The sequence below is a fragment of the Haliotis rubra genome, unplaced genomic scaffold, assembly GCF_003918875.1.
Source record: "Haliotis rubra isolate DU_JTF1 unplaced genomic scaffold, ASM391887v1 Scf850, whole genome shotgun sequence".
NCBI lineage: Eukaryota > Metazoa > Mollusca > Gastropoda > Lepetellida > Haliotidae > Haliotis > Haliotis rubra.
Window position 1 is genome coordinate 222,309 of NW_025767580.1, and position 25,194 is coordinate 247,502.

The window sequence follows — 25,194 nt, forward strand, 5'->3', positions numbered from 1 at the left end:
GCAACACACAGCCCCGCCACAGTACCTTCACACAGCACCTAAAAAACACTGCAACACAGCCCCGCCACAGTACCTTCACATAGCACCTAAACACAACACTTCAACACAGCCCCGCCACAGTACCTTCACACAGCACCTAAACACCTTGCAACACAGCCCCCGCCACAGTACCTTCACACAGCACCTAAACACTGCACTTCAACACAGCCCCGCCACAGTACCTTCACATAGCACCTGACAACAACACTTCAACACAGCCCCGCAACAGTACCTTCACACAGCACCTAAACACAACACAGCCCCGCCACAGTACCTTCACACAGCACCTAAACACTGCAACACAGCCCCGCCACAGTACCTTCACATAGCACCTGAACACAACACTTCAACACAGCCCCGCCACAGTACCTTCACACAGCACCTAAACACAAACTTCACACCCCGCCACAGTACCTTTCACACAGCACCTAAACACAACACTTCACAGCCCCGCCACAGTACCTTCACATAGCACCTGACAACAACACTTCAACACAGCCCCGCCACAGTACCTTCACATAACACCTTCACACAGCACCTTAACACTGCAACACAGCCCCGCCACAGTACCTTCACATAGCACCTGACAACAACACTTCAACACAGCCCCGCCACAGTACCTTCACATAGCACCTAAACACTGCAACACAGCCCCGCCACAGTAGCATCACATAGCACGTAAACACAACACTTCAACACAGCCACGCCACAGTACCTTCACATAGCACCTTAACACAACACTTCAACACAGCCCCGCCACAGTACCTTCACATAGCACCTGACAACAACACTTCAACACAGCCCCGCCACAGTACCTTCACATAACACCTTCACACAGCACCTAAACACTGCAACACAGCCCCGCCACAGTACCTTCACACAGCACCTAAACACTGCAACACAGCCCCGCCACAGTACCTTCACATAGCACCTAAACACTGCAACACAGCCCCGCCACAGTACCTTCACATAGCACCTGACAACAACACTTCACCACAGCCCCGCCACAGTACCTTCACACAGCACCTAAACACTGCAACACAGCCCCGCCACAGTAGCATCACATAGCACGTAAACACAACACTTCAACACCGCCCCGCCACAGTACCTTAACATAGTATCTAAACACAATACTTCAACACAGCCCCACCACAGTACCTTCACATGGCACCTAAACACAACACTTCAACACAGCCCCGCCACAGTACCTTCACATAGCACCTAAACACAACACAGCTCCGCCACAGTACCTTCACATATCACCTAAACACAACACAGCTCCGCCACAGTACCTTCACATAGCACCTAAACACAACATATATACCCGCCACAGTACCTTCACACAGCACCTAAGCACAACAGAGCCCCGCCACAGTACCTTCACATAGCACCTTAACACAACACTTCAACACAGCCTCGCCACAGTAACTTCACATGGCACCTTAACACAACACAGCCCCGCCACAATACCTTCACATAGCACCTAAACGCAACACTTCAACACAGCCCCGCCACAGTACCTTCACATAACACCTTAACACAACACTTCAACACTTCAACACAGCCCCGCAACAGTACCTTCACATAGCACCTAAACACTGCAACACAGCCCCGCCACAGTACCTTCACATAGCACCTGACAACAACACTTCAACACAGCCCCGCCACAGTACCTTCACATAGCACCTAAACACTGCAACACAGCCCCGCCACAGTACCTTCACATAGCACCTGACAACAACACTTCACCACAGCCCCGCCACAGTACCTTCACATAACACCTTCACACAGCACCTAAACACTGCAACACAGCCCCGCCACAGTACCTTCACATAGCACCTGACAACAACACTTCAACACAGCCCCGCAACAGTACCTTCACACAGCACCTAAACACTGCAACACAGCCCCGCCACAGTACCTTCACATAGCACCTGACAACAACACTTCACCACAGCCCCGCCACAGTACCTTCACACAGCACCTAAACACTGCAACACAGCCCCGCCACAGTAGCATCACATAGCACGTAAACACAACACTTCAACACCGCCCCGCCACAGTACCTTAACATAGTATCTAAACACAATACTTCAACACAGCCCCACCACAGTACCTTCACATGGCACCTAAACACAACACTTCAACACAGCCCCGCCACAGTACCTTCACATAGCACCTTAACACAACACTTCAACACAGCCCCGCCACAGTACCTTCACATATCACCTAAATACAACACTTCAACACAGCCCCGCCACAGTACCTTCACATAGCACCTAAACACAACACTTCACCACAGCCTCGCCACAGTAACTTCACACATCACCTAAACTGAACACTTCAACACAGCCCCGCCACAGTACCTTCACACAGCACCTAAACACAACACTTCACCACAGCCCCGCCACAGTACCTTCACATATCACCTAAACACAACACAGCCTCGCCACAGTACCTTCACATAGGACCTAAACACAACACTTCAACACAGCCCCGCCACAGTACCTTCACATAGCACCTAAACACAACACTTCAACACAGCCCCATACCCCCGCCACAGTACCTTCACATAGCACCTGAACACAACACTTCAACACAGCCACGCCACAGTACCTTCACATAGCACCTAAACACAACACTTCAACACAGCCCCGCCGCAGTACCTTCACATAGCACCTAAACACAACACTTCACCACAGCCCCGCCACAGTACCTTCACATAACACCTTAACACAACACTTCAACACAGCCCCGCCACAGTACCTTCACATAGCACCTAAACACAACACTTCAACACAGCCCCGCCACAGCACCTTCACACAGCACCTTAACACAACACTTCACCACAGCCCCGCCACAGTACCTTCACATAGAATCTAAACACAACACAGCCCCGCCACAGTACCTTCACACAGCACCTTAACACAACACTTCAACACAGCCCCGCCACAGTACCTTCACATAGCACCTAAACACAACACTTCAACACAGCCCCGCAACAGTACCTTCACATGGCACCTTAACACAACACTTCACCACAGCCCCGCCACAGTACCTTCACATAGCACCTAAACACAACACTTCAACACAGCCCCACCACAGTACCTTCACACAGCACCTTAACACAACACTTCAACACAGCCCCTGCCGCAGTACCTTCACATAGCACCTAAACACAACACTTCACCACAGCCCCGCCACAGTACCTTCACATATCACCTAAACACAACACAGCTCCACCACAGTACCTTCACATGGCACCTAAACACAACACTTCATCACAGCCCCGCCACAGTACCTTCACATAGCACCTAAACACAACACTTCAACACAGCCCCACCGCAGTACCTTCACATGGCACCTAAACACAACACTTCAACACAGCCCCGCCACAGTACCTTCACATAGCACCTTAACACAACACTTCAACACAGCCCCGCCACAGTAACTTCACACAGCACCTTAACTGAACACTTCAACACAGCCCCGCCACAGTACCTTCACACAGCACCTGAACACAACACTTCACCACAGCCCCGCCACAGTACCTTCACACAGCACCTAAACATAACACTTCAACACAGCCCCGCCGCAGTACCTTCACATAGCACCTAAACACAACACTTCAACACAGCCCGCCACAGTACCTTCACATATCACCTAAACACAACACAGCCCCGCCACAGTACCTTCACATAGCACCTTAACACAACACTTCAACACATCCCCGCCACAGTACCTTCACATAGCACCTAAACACAACACTTCAACACAGCCCCGCCACAGTACCTTCACATAGCACCTAAACACAACACTTCAACACAGCCCCGCCACAGTACCTTCACACAGCACCTAAACACTGCAACACAGCCCCACCACAGTACCTTCACACAGCACCTAAACACTTCACCACAGCCCCACCACAGTACCTTCACACAGCCCCTAAACACAACACAGCCCCGCCACAGTACCTTCACATAGCACCTTAACACAACACTTCAACACAGCCCCGCCACAGTACCTTTACATAGCACCTAAACACAACACTGCAACACAGCCCCGCCACAGTACCTTCACACAGCACCTAAACACTGCAACACAGCTCCGCCACAGTACCTTCACACAGCACCTAAACACAACACTGCAACACAGCCCCGCCACAGTACCTTCACACAGCACCTAAACACTTCAACACAGCCCCGCCACAGTACCTTCACACAGCACCTAAACACTGCAACACAGCCCCGCCACAGTACCTTCACACAGCACCTAAACACTGCAACACAGCTCCGCCACAGGGACGGTTTAGGTAGTTACAGTTCAGGGGGAAGGGGAAACAACTCTTACTAGCGCAGTTAAAACGGCTTCTTAAGTTGAAACGAAATAGTATATGGATGCGTGTTATTGGTGTTCATGTATGGGGTCACTAGAGGTCACTGGAATTCGGCTGTGTGAACCACTGTGTATCCAAAGGCCTGCTAAATGAGAAAATCCGACAGATTTATTAACAATATTCTCGGGGAAAAACCAAAAGATATATATTTGACAATCGCAAACACATAAAAATGAAAATTACCCATTCCGTGCCGAACAAGATACAGAGTACATGGTACACTGTAATACAATCACTGTCCCAACTATTACGTCTACTTCAAGCATGAACTATGAACAATGTCTCACAATGTTATTCACTAGGAGCAGTTTAAGTAAAAAATGTTACTGTGTACTGGCATGACAATTTGTATCTTGCATATCCTCTGTGTATTGAATGCCGAATTTCCTTTGGTTAACAAAAAGGGTGATTGGGAGGATATGCTACTCCATAGCAATGGATGTAAGTCTGTTAACAAACAGGGTGATTGGGAGGATATACTACTCCTCAACGCTGGATGTAAGTCTGTTAACAAACAAGGTGATTGGGAGGATATACTACTCCACAACACTGGATGTAAGTCTGTTAACAAACAAGTTGATTGGGAGGATTTGCTACTCTACAACACTGGATGTAAGTCTGATAACAAACAAGGGGATTGGGAGGATATACTACTCCTCAACACTGGATGTAAGTCAGTTAACAAACAAGGTGATTGGGAGGATATACTACTCCTCAACACTGGATATAAGTCTGTTAACAAACAAGGTGACTGGGAGTATTTGCTACTCCACAACACTGGATGTAAGTCTGTTAACAAACAAGGTGATTGGGAGGATATACTACTCCACAACACTGGATGTAAGTCTGTTAACAAACGAGGTGATTGGGAGGATATACTACTCCACAACACTGGATGTAAGTCTGTTACCAAACAAGGTGATTGGGAGGATTTGCTACTCCACAACACTGGATGTAAGTCTGTTAACAAACAAGGTGATTGGGAGGATATACTACTCCTCAACACTGGATGTAAGTCTGTTAACAAACAGGGTGATTGGGAGGATATACTACTCCCACAACACTGGATGTAAGTCTGTTAACAAACAGGGTGATTGGGATGATATACTACTCCATAACACTGGATGTAAGTCTGTTAACAAACAAGGTGATTGGGAGGATGTACTACTCCTCAACACTGGATGTAAGTCTCTTAACAAAGAAGGGGATTGGGAGGATATACTACTCCTCAACACTGGATGTAAGTCTGTTAACAAACAAGGTGATTGGGAGGATATACTACTCCTCAACGCTCGATGTAAGTCTGTTAACAAACAAGGTGATTGGGAGGATATACTACTCCTCAACACTGGATGTAAGTCTGTTAACAAACAAGGTGATTGGGAGGATATACTACTCTATAACACTGGATGTAAGTCTGATAACAAACAGGGTGATTGGGAGGATATACTACACCTCAACACTGGATGTAAGTCTGTTAACAAACAAGGTGATTGGGAGGATATACTACTCCTCAACACTGGATGTAAGTCTGTTAACAAACAAGGTGACTGGGAGTATTTGCTACTCCACAACACTGGATGTAAGTCTGTTAACAAACAAGGTGATTGGGAGGATATACTACTCCACAACACTGGATGTAAGTCTGTTAACAAACGAGGTGATTGGGAGGATATACTACTCCACAACACTGGATGTAAGTCTGTTACCAAACAAGGTGATTGGGAGGATTTGCTACTCCACAACACTGGATGTAAGTCTGTTAACAAACAAGGTGATTGGGAGGATATACTACTCCTCAACACTGGATGTAAGTCTGTTAACAAACAGGGTGATTGGGAGGATATACTACTCCACAACACTGGATGTAAGTCTGTTAACAAACAGGGTGATTGGGATGATATACTACTCCATAACACTGGATGTAAGTCTGTTAACAAACAAGGTGATTGGGAGGATGTACTACTCCTCAACACTGGATGTAAGTCTCTTAACAAAGAAGGGGATTGGGAGGATATACTACTCCTCAACACTGGATGTAAGTCTGTTAACAAACAAGGTGATTGGGAGGATATACTACTCCTCAACGCTCGATGTAAGTCTGTTAACAAACAAGGTGATTGGGAGGATATACTACTCCTCAACACTGGATGTAAGTCTGTTAACAAACAAGGTGATTGGGAGGATATACTACTCTATAACACTGGATGTAAGTCTGATAACAAACAGGGTGATTGGGAGGATATACTACACCTCAACACTGGATGTAAGTCTGTTAACAAACAAGGTGATTGGGAGGATATACTACTCCTCAACACTGGATGTAAGTCTGTTAACAAACAAGGTGACTGGGAGTATTTGCTACTCCACAACACTGGATGTAAGTCTGTTAACAAACAAGGTGATTGGGAGGATATACTACTCCACAACACTGGATGTATGTCTGTTAACAAACGATGTGATTGGGAGGATATACTACTCCTCAACACTGGATGTAAGTCTGTTAACAAACAAGGTGATTGGGAGGATTTGCTACTCCACAACACTGGATGTTAGTCTGTTAACAAACAAGGTGATTGGGAGGATATACTACTCCTCAACACTGGATGTAAGTCTCTTAACAAACAGGGTGATTGGGAGGATATACTACTCCACAACACTGGATGTAAGTCTGTAAATAAACAAGGTGATTGGGAGGATATACTACTCCATAACACTGGATGTAAGTCTGTTAACAAACAAGGTGATTGGGAGGATATACTACTCCTCAACACTGTATGTAAGTCTCTTAACAAACAAGGGGATTGGGATGATATACTACTCCACAACACTGGATGTAAGTCTGTTAACAAACAGGATGATTGGGATGATATACTACTCCACAACACTGGATGTAAGTCTGTTAACAAACGAGGTGATTGGGAGGATATACTACTCCACAACACTGGATGTAAGTCTGTTAACAAACAAGTTGATTGGGAGGATGTACTACTCCACAACACTGGATGTAAGTCTGTTAACAAACAAGTTGATTGGGAGGATGTACTACTCCACAACACTGGATGTAAGTCTGTTAACAAACAGGGTGATTGGGAGGATTTGCTACTCCACAACACTGGATGTAACTCTCTGTTAACAGACAAGGTTATTGGGAAGATTTGCTGCTCTACAACACTGGATGTAAGTCTGTTAACAAACACGGTGATTGGGAGGATATACTACTCCACAACACTGGATGTAAGTCTGTTAACAAACAAGGTGATTGGGAGGATATACTACTCCACAACACTGGATGTAAGTTTGTTAACAAACAGGGTGATTGGGAGGATATACTACTCCACAACACTGGATGTAAGTCTGTTAACAAACAAGGTGATTGGGTGGATATACTACTCCTCAACACTGGATGTAAGTCTGTTAACAAACAGGATGATTGGGAGGATATACTACTCCTCAACACTGAATGTAAGTCTGTTAACAAACAGGATGATTGGGAGGATATACTACTCCACAACACTGGATGTAAGTCTGTTAACAAACAGGGTGATTGGGAGGATATACTACTCCACAACACTGGATGTAAGTCTGTTAACAAACACGGTGATTGGAAGGATATACTACTCCACAACACTGGATGTAAGTCTGTTAACAAACAGGGTGATTGGGAGGATTTGCTACTCCACAACACTGGATGTAAGTCTGTTAACAAACAAGGTGATTGGGAGGATATACTACTCCACAACACTGGATGTAAGTCTGTTAACAAACAGGGTGATTGGGAGGATATACTACTCCACAACACTGGATGTAAGTCTGTTAACAAACAAGGTGATTGGGAGGATTTGCTGCTCTACAACACTGGATGTAAGTCTGTTAACAGACAAGGTGATTGGGAGGATATACTAGTGTTGGCAATGATGATATACACACATCCTTGTCCTCGGTAGTGTCCCATACTGGTCCTGAATAATTCATATCCACATCCTCTCTATTTTGAAGAGACATTCAAGTAATGGCACTGGTTTTCTTGATCCGATTACTACACACAACACAGTTTGTCCTTACGATTAGACATTCGTGAATGAATTTAGTTTTACGTCATTTATCCCTGGAAACACTTCAAAAGTTGATTTCACGCCTTGTGTTAATGTGAGGGATCGAACCCGAACCTTCGGCTTTGCGAGCGACTCAGCGATCAGGCTGTCCCGTCGCAATTAAAAAACGTGGTGCATTTTGTGCTTCAGAGATAAAGGATTTGAAAATGATAAAGACATCATCGCATGATTGTGTGTTCATACCCAACCTCGGTAAGAACATTAACGTCTACACACTGTGGGTATTCTGCAAATGTGGATGACCTGACATTTTAACGTTCTTGAAAACGCAGTATCTCTTAGAGGTTTACTCCCATAAGCTGACGTCCAAGGGTTGACTTCCCGACATCAAGGTATGACGTCACGTAAACAAGCCACCATAGGTAGGTAGTTTATCCACGGAATCGATACAAACATGTCCCAGCTCGGACAGTTCCTGGGTCGAGACCAGATAGTGGCGTGTCTGATCTGCACTTGAGAGGCAGCTATCGGCTCAATAGAGATACATCATTGACATCATTACTTAAATCTTATAATTACACAGGACTACAATATACAGCAACAACCTCACCAACTAATGAGAGCAGATACCAGAATACAATATTCAGTTGTGAAACATGCTGTTTGTGTGACATAATGGTTTTACGCACTCTGGATACTTTTCGTAAAGTTTCTAATTCTCGACTATTACAAAGTAAATTCATTTTAAAGACGTGTGGTTTCGTGTAGTATTTTTACAATATTTTTTAGAATTTTTACAATTGGACAAGTAGTAATGGAATTCATTACCTATATCAGTTGCGCAATTTCATTCGGTTACTGGAATTTATTTCACCTACCAGTTTCAATGGGCAGGTTATGAGAGGAGGTTCTGAAGTTTAACAATACGTTTTCTGTAAGTAGATTTTGTTTAAGTTTGCGACTTTGAAAACTTTATGATTGCCAAATATAAGTCAAAGATCATCGAAAATGATTTTTGGAAATGTTATTCAATTATGTTTGCATCTTTCCAATATATTATCGTTGTGCATCAGTTGGTAGATGAGGAGAGATAATTTGGATGTAGGTTTCCAGATAGCAGTTTTGCCATTCTCACCATTAACCAAGAAATTATGGAATACATTGTCTGAGTGAGGTTGAAGACTTCAGAAAGTATGGTACACCCATACTGTCAAATAGGCGAAGTTGACAACCAGAAATTGATGAAATATACGTTCCTTTCCCAAAACATACCACATGGTATTAGTTGCCTCTTCTATTTGATGTTGTTTATAAGAGTAGATAGGATGCTTTTGCAACGCTATAGCGAGGTATTTATGATTCGACCTTTTAAGCTGAATCCTCCATTTCTAACAATACCTATTTCATGAGTCTTACATATTTTGCAAAGGTTGCATATTTGTAGCCAAGAGGACTGTTTTATTTGTATACAATGACAAACGTAATGATATTTTTTCAATTACATCATTAAATTCAACTGGCTTTAGTTGAACGCCAATGCATGAACGATACGAAAATGTTTTTTCTAAATCATTTAATAACTTGCAAACAGATGGGGAGACACGTTTTCTCCTTGTCTGCCCGAACAATTGGTTGAAGTCTCCTTTTGCCTCAGAAGTTTCTAATGTGTTTTGTTTTCTAAGTTATAATAGTTTCTATGTAATTGACTTGTTTTGTAATTAGGATACTTTTATAAGTTTTGATTTTCTTATGTTAATCATTCGTTGCAAGTTTTGAAGTGTTTCGTTGGTTCTAAAATTTCTTCTTGCTTCAAAATATACTTTCCACGAGAGATTTGACACCATTTGTCAAACCATATTTCAGTTCGTTTCCGGATGCTGGCTTTCTTCTGTGACTTTTAGTGAAACCCAAACACTTTACCAGCAGAAGAAAGAAGCACATTACTTATCTTGTCACTGACATCAACACATGAATGTATGTCAGAATGTAAGTTCAAAGTCGAAAATCTCGAAATCATAACAGGAAGCCGTTTGCCCTTACTACGACATTGTCAGTGAAACTTCACCGTGTGTGTGTCTATTTACCATCTCCTTTATCTTGCCCTGCCTTACCTTTATGTTGAGGAAATCCAGTGCTGACTTCTATTCTACCAACATGTTTCATAACATTAGTCAGGTCACTGGGAATATAGCTTGGATCATGGGGTTAGAAATTGTTGGGATAAAATAATATGCATTCTTGGGGGAAGGTCACCAGGTATGACAGACTGACTGAGTTTGGTTTTACGCCGCTTTTAGCAATATTCCAGCAACATCACGGCGGGGGACACCAGAAATGGGCTTCACACATTTTACCCATGTGGGGATTCGAACCCGGGTCTTCGGCGTGACGAGCCAACGCTTTAACCACTAGGCTACCCTACCGCCCCTCACCAGGTATGAAAATAATGTGACAGAACGGTGCCGATTGCGAGCCAACAGCATCCTCCCTAGACTAAGGCTTAGTCTTTGAATATATATAATTTTGATAGTAACAAACAAACCCATTTATATTGAAAAGGAGCCCTAGGCCTGAACCTGAGGAAATCTAGACTTGCTTTATTTAGGGCTTTAGCACTGCAGAGAGGGCTTGGCAGTAGGGAAATTAATGTGGTTCAGGGACTGTGAGACAGACTACATCCTCCCCAACGTCCAACGATACGTTCAGGTGGGCCTCCACGTGAGAGGTAGCCACGCCCACCAAGAAAGAATCTCAAGTTGAACAGTTAAGGCTGGGACAGAATACCCCAGGTTTCCCTTTGCAAGTGTCTACATCTGTTCAGGGGGGAGGTAGTGGGGTAGCCCAGTGGTTAAAGTCTTCGCTCGTCACGCCGAACGCCCGTCACGCCGAACGCTCGTCACGCTCGTGACCGAACGATTCCCCACATGGGTACAATGTGTGAGGCCCACTTCTGGTCTCCCCCGCCATGATATTGCCGGAAGATTGCTAAGAGCGCGGTAAAACCCAACTCACTCACCCACTGTACAGGAGAACGTTTTAGCCATCCTTGGGCTGGAGAGTGGAACCGTTATGGCTTGGAGTAGCATCACATTGGAGGACACAACTCTCATCATTTTTGATGGAAATTAACATGCTACCTGGACCACATCGGTGAAGGCTAGTTCTACACTACAATTACATGGTAGTCACGTGGCAGCAGGATAAGGCCCGCCGACATGTTCCACGTGACTCTGTGAGGCAGGATAACATGGCTTCACTGCCATGGCCAGGTGTTTGTCCCGATCTCTCAATCTGGAACGCCGTCACTGTATGGGCACGTTCTACTAAATTTTCTAAATGTTGAAACTATGAATATGACAGTCAAACTATGACACGCACCGAACGATCCCTCAGTTACTAATTGGTTGTGATTTGAAACATGGACATTCAGGACATGTCGTCTATAGGTGTATATAACTATCATCTGGGTGGGCGTGGCACACAGTGTACGGTTATCAGCAGCTGCACTGACTAGGATGTCTCTCTGTTGGGTTGACCCAAGTACACCTATCTTCTGTGATAACACCGATGACGTAGAGGAATGCATCAAACACGTTCATACATGCACACATACGAGTGTGCACACTACAAGAAGACAATGTGATCGAACATACACTATTAATATAACACACATGAGTTTAAGTGTGTACACTACAAGAAGACAATGTGATCATACATACTCTATTAATATAACACACATGAGTTTAAGTTTGTACACTACAAGAAGACAGTGTGATCGAACATACACTATTAATACAACACACATGAGTGTGTACACTACAAGAAGACAACGTGATCGAACATACTCTATTAATATAACACACATGAGTGTGTACACTACAAGAAGACAGTGTGATCGAACATACACTATTAATACAACACACATGAGTGTGTACACTACAAGAAGACAACGTGATCGTACATACTCTATTAATATAACACACCTGAGTTTAAGTTTGTACACTACAAGAAGACAGTGTGATCGAACATACACTATTAATACAACACACATGAGTGTGTACACTACAAGAAGACAATGTGATCGAACATACACTATTAATATAACACACATGAGTTTAAGTGTGTACACTACAAGAAGACAGTGTGATCGAACATACACTATTAATACAACACACATGAGTGTGTACACTACAAGAAGACAATGTGATCGAACATACACTATTAATATAACACACATGAGTTTAAGTGTGTACACTACAAGAAGACAGTGTGATCGAACATACACTATTAATACAACACACATGAGTGTGTACACTACAAGAAGACAATGTGATCGAACATACACTATTAATACAACACAAATCTTGCAGGGTTATTTGACATTACAAACTGATGTATATTTATGGATCATTGAGTGTGATCACACTGCAGCATCATATATTGAGATTAGCGCCTTCCATCAACTTATTATTTTTCGCAGAAAGTCGCCTTTGCAAACGTTTCAGATGTAATGTAGGAGGGGTGATTGATAAATTCGGCGCCTCAGAAAAAAATGCCCTGACATAAAATGATATATTTTTTTCAACATTATCCCCTTCAACACCGATCCAGTTTTGCAAACAATATTAGGGAGTTTGTAATTTGCTTTGTAATTTTCTTTCTTTACAATGAAGCCGTTTGCTCAGTTGACATACGTTTTGTGGATATACCTGTTTTGATTTTATGCATTTTTAACAAACGGTTTCACGCTTACGCAAGTTCCTCGATGTGAGGCCACAAAAGATCAATCTAACCTCGAATGTACGCCTGAGACTATACAAGTTCCTAGTTAAGCATAGTAGGTGACCTGAGTCAACCACATCAAGATGCACATCCCTAACATTGTTCACTTAAGTCACATGGTGTCACTCAGCTTAATCACTAGTACATCAAGATACACATCACAATACTCTGGTCACACGGTATCGCGGTCAGTTCACCACATGTACATAAAGATACACATCCCAATACTCTGGACACACGGTATCGCGGTCAGTTCACCACATGTACATCAACATACACATCACAATAATCTGGACACACGGTATCGAAGTCAGTTCACCACATGTACATCAAGATACACATCCCAATACTCTGGACACACGATATCGCGGTCAGTTCACCACATGTACATCAAGATACACCTCCCAATACTCTGGTCACACGATATCGCGGTCAGTTCACCACATGTACATCAAGATACACATCCCAATACTCTGGACACACGATATCGCGGTCAGTTCACCACATGTACATCAAGATACACCTCCCAATACTCTGGTCACACGATATCGCGGTCAGTTCACCACATGTACATCAAGATACACATCCCAATACTCTGGTCACACGATATCGCGGTCAGTTCACCACATGTACATCAAGATACACATCCCGATACTCTGGTCACACGATATCGCGGTCAGTTCACCACATGTACATCAAGATACACATCCCAATACTCTGGACACACGGTATCGCGGTCAGTTCACCACATGTACATCAAGATACACATCCCAATACTCTGGTCACACGGTATCGCAGTCAGTTCACCACATGTACATCAAGATACACATCCCAATACTCTGGTCACACGGTATCGCAGTCAGTTCACCACATGTACATCAAGATACACATCCCAATACTCTGGACACACGGTATCGCGGTCAGTTCACCACATGTACATCAAGATACACATCCCAATACTCTGGACACACGGTATCGCGGTCAGTTCACCACATGTACATCAAGATACACATCCCAATACTCTGGTCACACGATATCGCGGTCAGTTCACCACATGTACATCAAGATACACATCCCAATACTCTGGACACACGGTATCGCGGTCAGTTCACCACATGTACATCAAGATACACATCCCAATGCTCTGGACACACGATATCGCGGTCAGTTCACCACATGTACATCAAGATACACCTCCCAATACTCTGGACACACGGTATCGCGGTCAGTTCACCACATGTACATCAAGAAACACATCACAATACTCTGGTCACACGGTATCGCGGTCAGTTCACCACATGTACATAAAGATACACATCACAATACTCTGGTCACACGATATCGCGGTCAGTTCACCACATGTACATCAAGATACACATCCCAATACTCTGGTCACACGGTATCGCGGTCAGTTCACCACATGTACATAAAGATACACATCACAATACTCTGGTCACACGATATCGCGGTCAGTTCACCACATGTACATCAAGATACACATCACAATACTCTGGTCACACGATATCGCGGTCAGTTCACCACATGTACATCAAGATACACATCCCAATACTCTGGACACACGGTATCGAAGTCAGTTCACCACATGTACATCAAGATACACATCACAATAATCTGGACACACGGTATCGAAGTCAGTTCACCACATGTACATCAAGATACACATCACAATACTCTGGTCACACGGTATCGAAGTCAGTTCACCACATGTACATCAACATACACATCCCGATACTCTGGACACACGGTATCGCGGTCAGTTCACCACATGTACATCAAGATACACATCACAATACTCTGGTCACACGGTATCGCGGTCAGTTCACCACATGTACATCAACATACACATCCCGATACTCTGGACACACGATATCGCGGTCAGTTCACCACATGTACATCAAGATACACATCCCAATACTCTGGTCACACGGTATCGCGGTCAGTTCACCACATGTACATCAACATACACATCCCGATACTCTGGACACACGATATCGCGGTCAGTTCACCACATGTACATCAAGATACACATCACAATGCTCTGGACACACGGTATCGCGGTCAGTTCACCGCATGTACATCAAAATACACATCACAATAATCTGGTCACACGATATCGCGGTCAGTTCACCACATGTACATCAAGATACACATCCCAATACTCTGGTCACACGATATCGCGGTCAGTTCACCACATGTACATCAAGATACACCTCCCAATACTCTGGACACACGGTATCGCGGTCAGTTCACCACATGTACATCAAGATACACATCCCAATACTCTGGACACACGGTATCGCGGTCAGTTCACCACATGTACATCAAGATACACCTCCCAATACTCTGGACACACGGTATCGCGGTCAGTTCACCACATGTACATCAACATACACATCCCAATACTCTGGACACACGATATCGCAGTCAGTTCACCACATGTACATCAACATACACATCACAATACTCTGGACACACGATATCGCAGTCAGTTCACCACATGTACATCAAGAAACACATCACAATACTCTGGACACACGGTATCGCGGTCAGTTCACCACATGTACATCAACATACACATCACAATACGCTGGACACACGGTATCGCGGTCAGTTCACCACATGTACATCAAGATACACATCACAATACTCTGGACACACGATATCGCGGTCAGTTCACCACATGTACATCAAGATACACATCACAATACTCTGGACACACGGTATCGCGGTCAGTTCACCACATGTACATCAAGATACACCTCCCAATACTCTGGACACACGGTATCGCGGTCAGTTCACCACATGTACATCAAGATACACATCCCAATACTCTGGACACACGATATCGCAGTCAGTTCACCACATGTACATCAAGAAACACATCACAATACGCTGGACACACGGTATCGCAGTCAGTTCACCACATGTACATCAAGATACACCTCCCAATACTCTGGACACACGATATCGCGGTCAGTTCACCACATGTACATCAAGATACACATCACAATAATCTGGACACACGGTATCGCGGTCAGTTCACCACATGTACATCAAGATACACATCCCAATACTCTGGTCACACGATATCGCGGTCAGTTCACCACATGTACATCAAGATACACATCCCAATACTCTGGACACACGATATCGCGGTCAGTTCACCACATGTACATCAAGATACACATCCCAATACTCTGGACACACGGTATCGCGGTCAGTTCACCACATGTACATCAAGATACACATCCCAATACTCTGGACACACGGTATCGCGGTCAGTTCACCACATGTACATCAAGATACACATCAATACTCTGGACACACGGTATCGCGGTCAGTTCACCACATGTACATCAAGATACACCTCCCAATACTCTGGTCACACGATATCGCGGTCAGTTCACCACATGTACATCAAGATACACATCCAATACTCTGGTCACACGATATCGCGGTCAGTTCACCACATGTACATCAAGATACACATCCCAATACTCTGGACACACGGTATCGCGGTCAGTTCACCACATGTACATCAACATACACATCCCGATACTCTGGACACACGATATCGCGGTCAGTTCACCACATGTACATCAAGATACACATCCCAATACTCTGGACACACGGTATCGCGGTCAGTTCACCACATGTACATCAAAATACACCTCCCAATGCTCTGGACACACGATATCGCGGTCAGTTCACCACATGTACATCAAGATACACATCCCAATACTCTGGTCACACGATATCGCGGTCAGTTCACCACATGTACATCAAGAAACACATCACAATACGCTGGACACACGGTATCGCGGTCAGTTCATCACATGTACATCAACATACACATCACAATAATCTGGACACACGGTATCGCAGTCAGTTCACCACATGTACATCAAAATACACATCCCAATACTCTGGACACACGATATCGCGGTCAGTTCACCACATGTACATCAAGATACACATCCCGATACTCTGGACACACGATATCGCGGTCAGTTCACCACAAGTACACATCATAATCGAACTGTACTTAAGTCAGATGAGACATTTCAGACGTGCGTTTAGGAACATGTCTTCCAGACCGACAACATCCGAGTAGTCTGCAACACTCCTCCCTGAATGCATGGCTCCAGAAACCATAGACAAAGGGGCTGACCACGCAGTTGATCAGCTCGATGTATGCAATAATGTCGACCAAAGCTCTGATTTCGAACTCCCAGGACTGGTTCCTGTAGTCGTCTGCGACCTGTGCAGAGACGACAAGGAAGAGCGAAGCAGGCAGATGGATAAAGCAGTAGATTACAGACTGCACCAGGAACATCTTTGTGGACGATTTGGACGTCACTAGCACTGTTGTACGTCCTACCGGGGCATCTGAACCAGCCAACATTAACTGACACTTAATCCGCCTCCAGATCTGCCAGTATAATACCGTAACAGACATGGATATTGAAATTATTTCCGCGAATATAAAAACAATCACAACAATATCAAAAACCGAATCTTTGATAATTGGTAATTGGCATGTTGCTGTCAGGATGTCTTTATGCTGCGGTCGGAAAAACACATTTACGTTTGCATGCTTCACTACAACTGTGATCGGTAGTGACAGCAAAACCCCAAGAAAAGGTGTCACGGCACAAAGTATCTTTGCATGGACCAGGGTGACCTGTTTACACCCAATAGCACAGATACTCCGCTGCCGCTGAACTGCAATTACAAGCAGAGTAATCCCCCCTGTGACTAGGCTATAATGGATGCCAAAGGCAATGACCTTGCATGCCGACATAAGATGCATGGACTGGGGAATAAGTTTAAACAGCATGATGACTGAACACATCGCGGAGCAGAGAGTAATGTTATAGGCTGCCATGAACTTGACAAACAATCCAGTGATTCCCCGGTGCAGCTTCACCTGGTACACATACAGAACGCCGCCATTCATCGGAAGTGCAACGATAACGATGATTGATAACATTGTGATTAAAGGAGAATGTATAACCATTCTGTCCCATAGCGGGGTACTAGACTCCTTCCAGCAAGCCGAGTTGAGACTGTTGTCATGGTACTGGCATCCTTCCATTGGTAGTATATGCACGTACGTGCCCTTCCGTTGTTTACCCGTTTACAGTGTTACCTATTATGTGTGTGCATTTCTGGGTTACAAGTGTACACTGTACAACTCAGAAATAATTGCCATCTTCCCGTTGCTGCAGAGTTATAGCTCCTCCCTCAGTGCTGTGAAGGCACTATTGTTTCGAGGAAGAGATTTTGCCGGCCGTGCGTTGTATAGGGCAAGTGAAGGATACCTCACACCTGAAACATGGTTAGTTTGCATTATGAAAATGACACCGTCCAAGTTAAAAACTTGTTACGCTTAGGCAAGCTTGGCTTTTTCAAATGCGTTGAATGAAGAAGTTATCGTGCACTATATACGTTCATGTTGCATTCAGCTAACTTCTAGGCCTCTGTACACATAACCAAGGAAAGATGTTTTAAAGGTATTGTACCAACAGCGTCATATTGAAACTAGTGGTGGTCCGATTAATTGAAATAATCGAAGATTGGTTGCAATGACAAAACGACCAAGCAATCGATCATGTTTTCTCATAATCGAACACAAACAATTTTGGAACACTTTTTTGCAATAACAATATTTTTCGAAAGGTTGATTTTGTCTCTACATTTCATTAGCACTGCAAGCTCGTTCCAAGCTATGATTGAATATATCTTAACATTTCCATGAAATGTATTTCCTAACACACTAGCCATCCTTAGAGATGTGAAATTTGCAAATGCATTTTGTGCAATTTGCAAAAATAACGAGAAAGCTAGATGTGTTTTTTTCTATATTATTTGTGCATTAACAAACATAACCAGGAAAATTTGATAAATGACGCTAACCAATTATTTTCGATGATTGATCGGTTGTAATGAATCAATCATCAATTATGAGATTTTAACCAATTCCCAACACTAATGGAAACACAGTAAACGTAGCCATATTCTATTAAACAAAAGTACCAATGATCAAGTGACTAAACATAATGGTTTGTTTAAGTATTCTGTAGGTCATGCATAGTACCATTATCCCACTATCAGTCGCAAATACAGAATACAACATAACTTTGTGAGATTATTTTTTCAAAAGATTTTCTCCAAATCCTTCTTTCAAAACAATGTTATTGTCTAAGTCACAGATACCTGTTATTCATGACATATACAGGAGTACAACGGATTAGATGTTAAACAAAGGTTTTCATCATATTACTCTGTACAAGTATAGTATTCATAATTTGATACTGAACATTTCAATATTACCTTGACACCATGGAAGGTTAAGCTGGTTTATCACCGTCCAATACTATTCCGACATTAAAATATTCATTTTCTTAGGCTCGTTATTTATCTTGTTGTCACACTCAGACACTCAGACCCCCCATCAGAGTTACAACGACTCCCTATAACGATAGCACGATTTGTACTAACCTCAGGTGGACACTCTCACTTCCTTAAGAGCTCCATAGGATGACGCTATATATTTGTCCTGCCCCCTGCAGGGAATCAGTCACAGCCAGAGATCAATACAAAGAAACAAACCGTTTACCACTGTATACATCGCAACCACAGAATTTCTCCTCCTTTCCACAAGCACAACACAATACCCAACTACAACATACTGGGATACTGGCTGCACTGACTGACCACAGTTTATTTAGCGATAACGTCGTTCACAGCCCCAGCTTCACCAACACCATGACCACCACTACAACTGTGATCGGTAGTGACAGCAAAACTCCAAGCAAAGGATCATCATTAATATGACTATAGAAGGATTGATTCACATTTCCAACACATATCTACATAAACACATCGAGGACTAATCACGTAACAGGTAGTCAGCGGATAGTCGGATAGTCACTACTCTGGGTAAATCCCAAGTCCATACTCACCCACCTGGAGTGTCCGAGATTCCTGTAGATACCAGTCTGTCTCACAGCGTATTCTGTTGACAGTACAGAATGCAAACATAGCTAAAAAGATTTACCAAGCACACATACGTTAAAGATTCGATTCAACCTCGTAGTTCCATATAAGTCGACCTGATCTCAGATCACACCCCAAGGCTGTGATCACTTCATCCTCGTTGGTCCAAATAACTCCCCCTGATCTCAGATCCCTGGTGATCAGGTAGCTTCATCCTCGTAGGTCCAAATAACTCAACCCTGAGATCAAATCACACCCCAAGACTGAGAACATTTCATCCTCGTAGGTCCATATAACTCCCCCTGATCTCAGATCACACCCCAAGGCTGAGATCACTTTATCCTCGTAGGTCCAAATAACTCACCCCTGATCTCAGATCACACCCCAAGACTGAGATCACTTCATCCTCGTAGGTCCAAATAACTCACCCCTGATCTCAGATCACACCCCAAGACTGAGATCACTTCATCCTCGTAGGTCCAAATGAGCCCCCGGATGTCAGATCCCCGAGAATCAGAACACTTCATGCTCGTAGGTCCAAATAACTCACCTCTGAGATCAGATCACACTCCAAAACTGAGATCACTTCATCCTCGTAGGTCCAAATAACTCACCCCTGATCTCAGATCACACCCCAAGACTGAGATCATTTCATCCTCGTAGGTCTAAATATACCCCCCTGATCTCAGATCACACCTCAAGACTGAGATCACTTCATCCTCGTAGGTCCGAATAACTCCCCCTGATCTCAGATCACACCCCAAGACTGAGATCACTTTATCCTCGTAGGTCCAAATGAGCCCCCGGATGTCAGATCCCCGAGAATCAGAACACTTCATGCTCGTAGGTCCAAATAACTCACCTCTGAGATCAGATCACACTCCAAGACTGAGATCACTTTATCCTCGTAGGTCCAAATAACTCACCCCTGATCTCAGATCACACCCCAAGACTGAGATCACCTTATCCTCGTGGGTCCAAATAACTCACCCCTGATCTCAGATCACACCCCAAGACTGAGATCACTTCATCCTCGTAGGTCCAAATGAGCCCCCTGATGTCAGATCCCCGAGAATCAGAACACTTCATCCTCGTAGGTCCAAATAACTAACCCCTGATCTCAGATCACACCCCAAGACTGAGATCAGTTTATCCTTGTAGGTCCAAATGAGACCCCTGATGTCAGATCCCCGAGAATCAGAAGACTTCATGCGCGTAGGTCCAAATAACTCACCCCTGATCTCAGATCCCGGGGCTTAGATCACACCCCCAGGCTGAACTCACTTTATCCCCGCGCAAATAACTATCCCTCAGTTCAGATCACATCTGTAGGCTGATATCACTTCATTCTCGAAGGTCCAAATCCCTACTCAGATCTTCCCTCGTAGCTCAAATAACTACCAATGAGCTCAGATCACCCTGATCATCACACCCCAGGCTGAGATAACTTCATCCTAATAGGTCCAAATAACTAACACTGAGCTCAGATCATACCCTGATGCCCATATCACACACCCAAGGCTGAGATAACTTCATCTTCATAGGTCCAAATAACTACCCAAGAGCATCAATATCCCCCGCCAAAGTGTTCTGTTCCTTTTTGGTTCCTGTTTTTTTAACTCCACCACAACATTTGTGGTCCTGAAAGCACATACCACATTTGGTTTCCCTATATATAACGGTTTCTGAGAAAATCTGTCCCCATTAGGGATACCGTGAACTACGTCAAGAATCGCATGACATGGGTCACGACTCTGTAACAAATTGTAACACGTATTCCGTTTTCGAACTCCACCAAGGCATCCATGTCCTGAAAACACACATCAAAATTATTTTGGTTTCCCTACCTATAACGCTTTTTGACAAAATCTGTCCTTATCATCTCGGACGGACGGACGGAGGGACCTCAAACCGATATCCCCTTCTCATTTCGTGGCGGGGATAATATAAACAACCCTACGGTCAGAGCACACCCTTAGGCTGAGAACACTCCATAAACGTAGCTTCAAATACGACGGAATACCCAGGACTATTGGCTGCCCTGCCCTGACGGTATACCAGGGAGTAATGGATTCTCTATACAGAGGGCGGTATACCAGTGGCTATTGGCTTCCCTGTACAGTGGACAGTATAGCGAGGTGTAGCTTCACTGTATAGTGGAGGGATGCCCTGCCCTGACGGTATACCCAAGAGTACTGGCTTCCCTGTACACTGGACAGTATACCAGTGGCTATTGGCTTCCCTGTACACTCGACAGTATACCCAAGAGTATTGGCTTCCCTGTACAGTGGAGGGTATACCAGGGACTACTGGCTGCCCTACCCTGACGGTATACCCAAGAGTACTGGCTTCCCTGTACAGTGGACAGTATACCAGTGGCTATTGGCTTCCCTGTACAGTGGACAGTATACCCAAGAGTACTGGATTCCCTGTACAGTGGACAGTATACCAGTGGCTATTGGCTTCCCTGTACAGTGGACAGTATACCCAAGAGTACTGGATTCCCTGTACAGTGGACAGTATACCAGTGGCTATTGGCTTCCCTGTACAGTGGACAGTATACCCAAGAGTACTGGATTCCCTGTACAGTGGACAGTATACCAGTGGCTATTGGCTTCCCTGTACAGTGGACAGTATACCAGTGGCTATTGGATTCCCTGTACAGTGGACAGTATACCCAAGAGTACTGGATTCCCTGTACAGTGGACAGTATACCAGTGGCTATTGGCTTCCCTGTACAGTGGACAGTATACCAGTGGCTATTGGCTTCCCCGTTCAGTGGACAGTATACCCAGGAGTACTAGCTTCACTATATAGTGGGGGTATACCAGGGACTACTGGCTGCCCTGCCCTGACGGTATACCCAAGAGTACTGGCTTCCCTGTACAGTGGAGGGTATACCAGGGACTACTGGCTGCCCTGCCCTGACAGTATACCCAAGAGTACTGGCTTCTCTGTACAGTGGAGGGTATACCAGGTACTACTGGCTTCCCTGTACAGTGGAGGGTATACCAGGGACTACTGGCTGCCCTGCCCTGAAGGTATACCCAAGAGTACTGGCTTCCCTGTACAGGGTGGGCCCTGGACGGTATACCCAAGAGTACTGGCTTCACTGTACAGTGGAGGGTATACCAGGTACTACTGGCTTCCCTGTACAGTGGAGGGTATACCAGGGACTACTGGCTGCCCTGCCCTGAAGGTATACCCAAGAGTACTGGCTTCCCTGTACAGTGGAGGGTATACCCACTAGTGGAGGGTATACCAGGTACTACTGGCTGCCCTGCCCTGACAGTATACCCAAGAGTACTGTCTTCCCTGTACAGTGGAGGGTATACCAGGGACTACTGGCTGCCCTGCCCTGACAGTATACCCAAGAGTACTGGCTTCCCTGTACAGTGGAGGGTATACCCAAGAGTACTGGATTCCCTGTACAGAGGGTGGTATACCAGTGGCTATATTGGCTTCCCTGTACAGTGGAGGGTATACCAGGGACTACTGGCTGCCCTGCCCTGACGGTATACCCAAGAGTACTGGCTTCCCTGTACAGTGGACAGTATACCCAAGAGTATTGGCTTCCCTGTACAGTGGAGGGTATACCAGGGACTACTTGCTGCCCTGCCCTGACGGTATACCCAAGAGTATTGGCTTCCCTGTACAGTGGAGGGTATACCCAAGAGTACTGTATTCCCTGTACAGATGGAGGTATACCAGGGACTACTGGCTTCCCTGTACAGGTGAGGGTATACCAGGGACTACTGGCTGCCCTGCCCTGACGGTATACCCAAGAGTACTGGCTTCCCTGTACAGGGGATAGTATACCCAAGAGTACTGGATTCCCTGTACAGAGGGCGGTATACCAGTGGCTATATTGGCTTCCCTGTACAGTGGACAGTATACCCAGGAGTACTGGATTTCCTTTACTATGAACGGTATACCGGGGCTACTAGCTTCCCTGTACAGTGGACGGTATACCCAGGAGTACTAGCTTCCCTGTACAGAAGGCGGTATAGCCAGGGGCTACTGGCTTCCCTGTACAGAAGGCGGTATACCAGGGGCTACTGGCTTCCCTGTACAGAAGGCGGTATACCCAGGACTAGTTGCTGCCCTGTACAATTAGCGGTAAACCCGTCTGAGACTACTGACTGGATTACAGCGTCTTTCTTTTCAGAATACTCGCAATGTCGATGAATCGCGCCAATCAATAAGCTCCTAGATATCCATATCTGATCTATAGAAATCACTGAAATGATGCTGACAGGACTCTGTTCACCGCAGGCGAGGTATTTATGAAAACGACCTTGATATCCCTTGGTTTATTCATGTACATGTATCACGCCATTGTTGATGGGTAGTATATAGAATCAAATTATGCTCATCTACTGAGAAGCGTTTAATGTGAATTTTGAATTGTGTGTGTCTTGAAGGAAGTGTCCCATACCAGGTCCAGCTTCAACAGACGGATCTGTTTTATTAGGATACCTTAGGTTGGTAGAGATCCAACTTCTACACGCGAATCTGTCTCTTACGGAAACTGGGCCAGAAAAGGCGTTTGTTTGTCTCATGAGGATACATTTGGCCTGCGCAGGTCCAACTTGTTGCTGCTGATCACCAACCATCTTGATCTAACTGAACTGGTTTACTTGTATTTCAAACGCCGTTTCTAATTTTTGGATTAGAATTTGAAAAGAAAAATGCATTGCATTAAGATCAGCGACCTGAGAAATTAAACTGTCAGTCATTGCTGGAAGGTAGGAATCAACACAATTGCGTTGCAGGTCACGACAAGTGTTTATGTGAGCTGTACATGTGTATACAGATGAGTCCATGTCATCAGATGCATAAGTCAATGTCAGCAAATACATACGTCCACATCGTCGGGTGCATAACGCCATATCACCG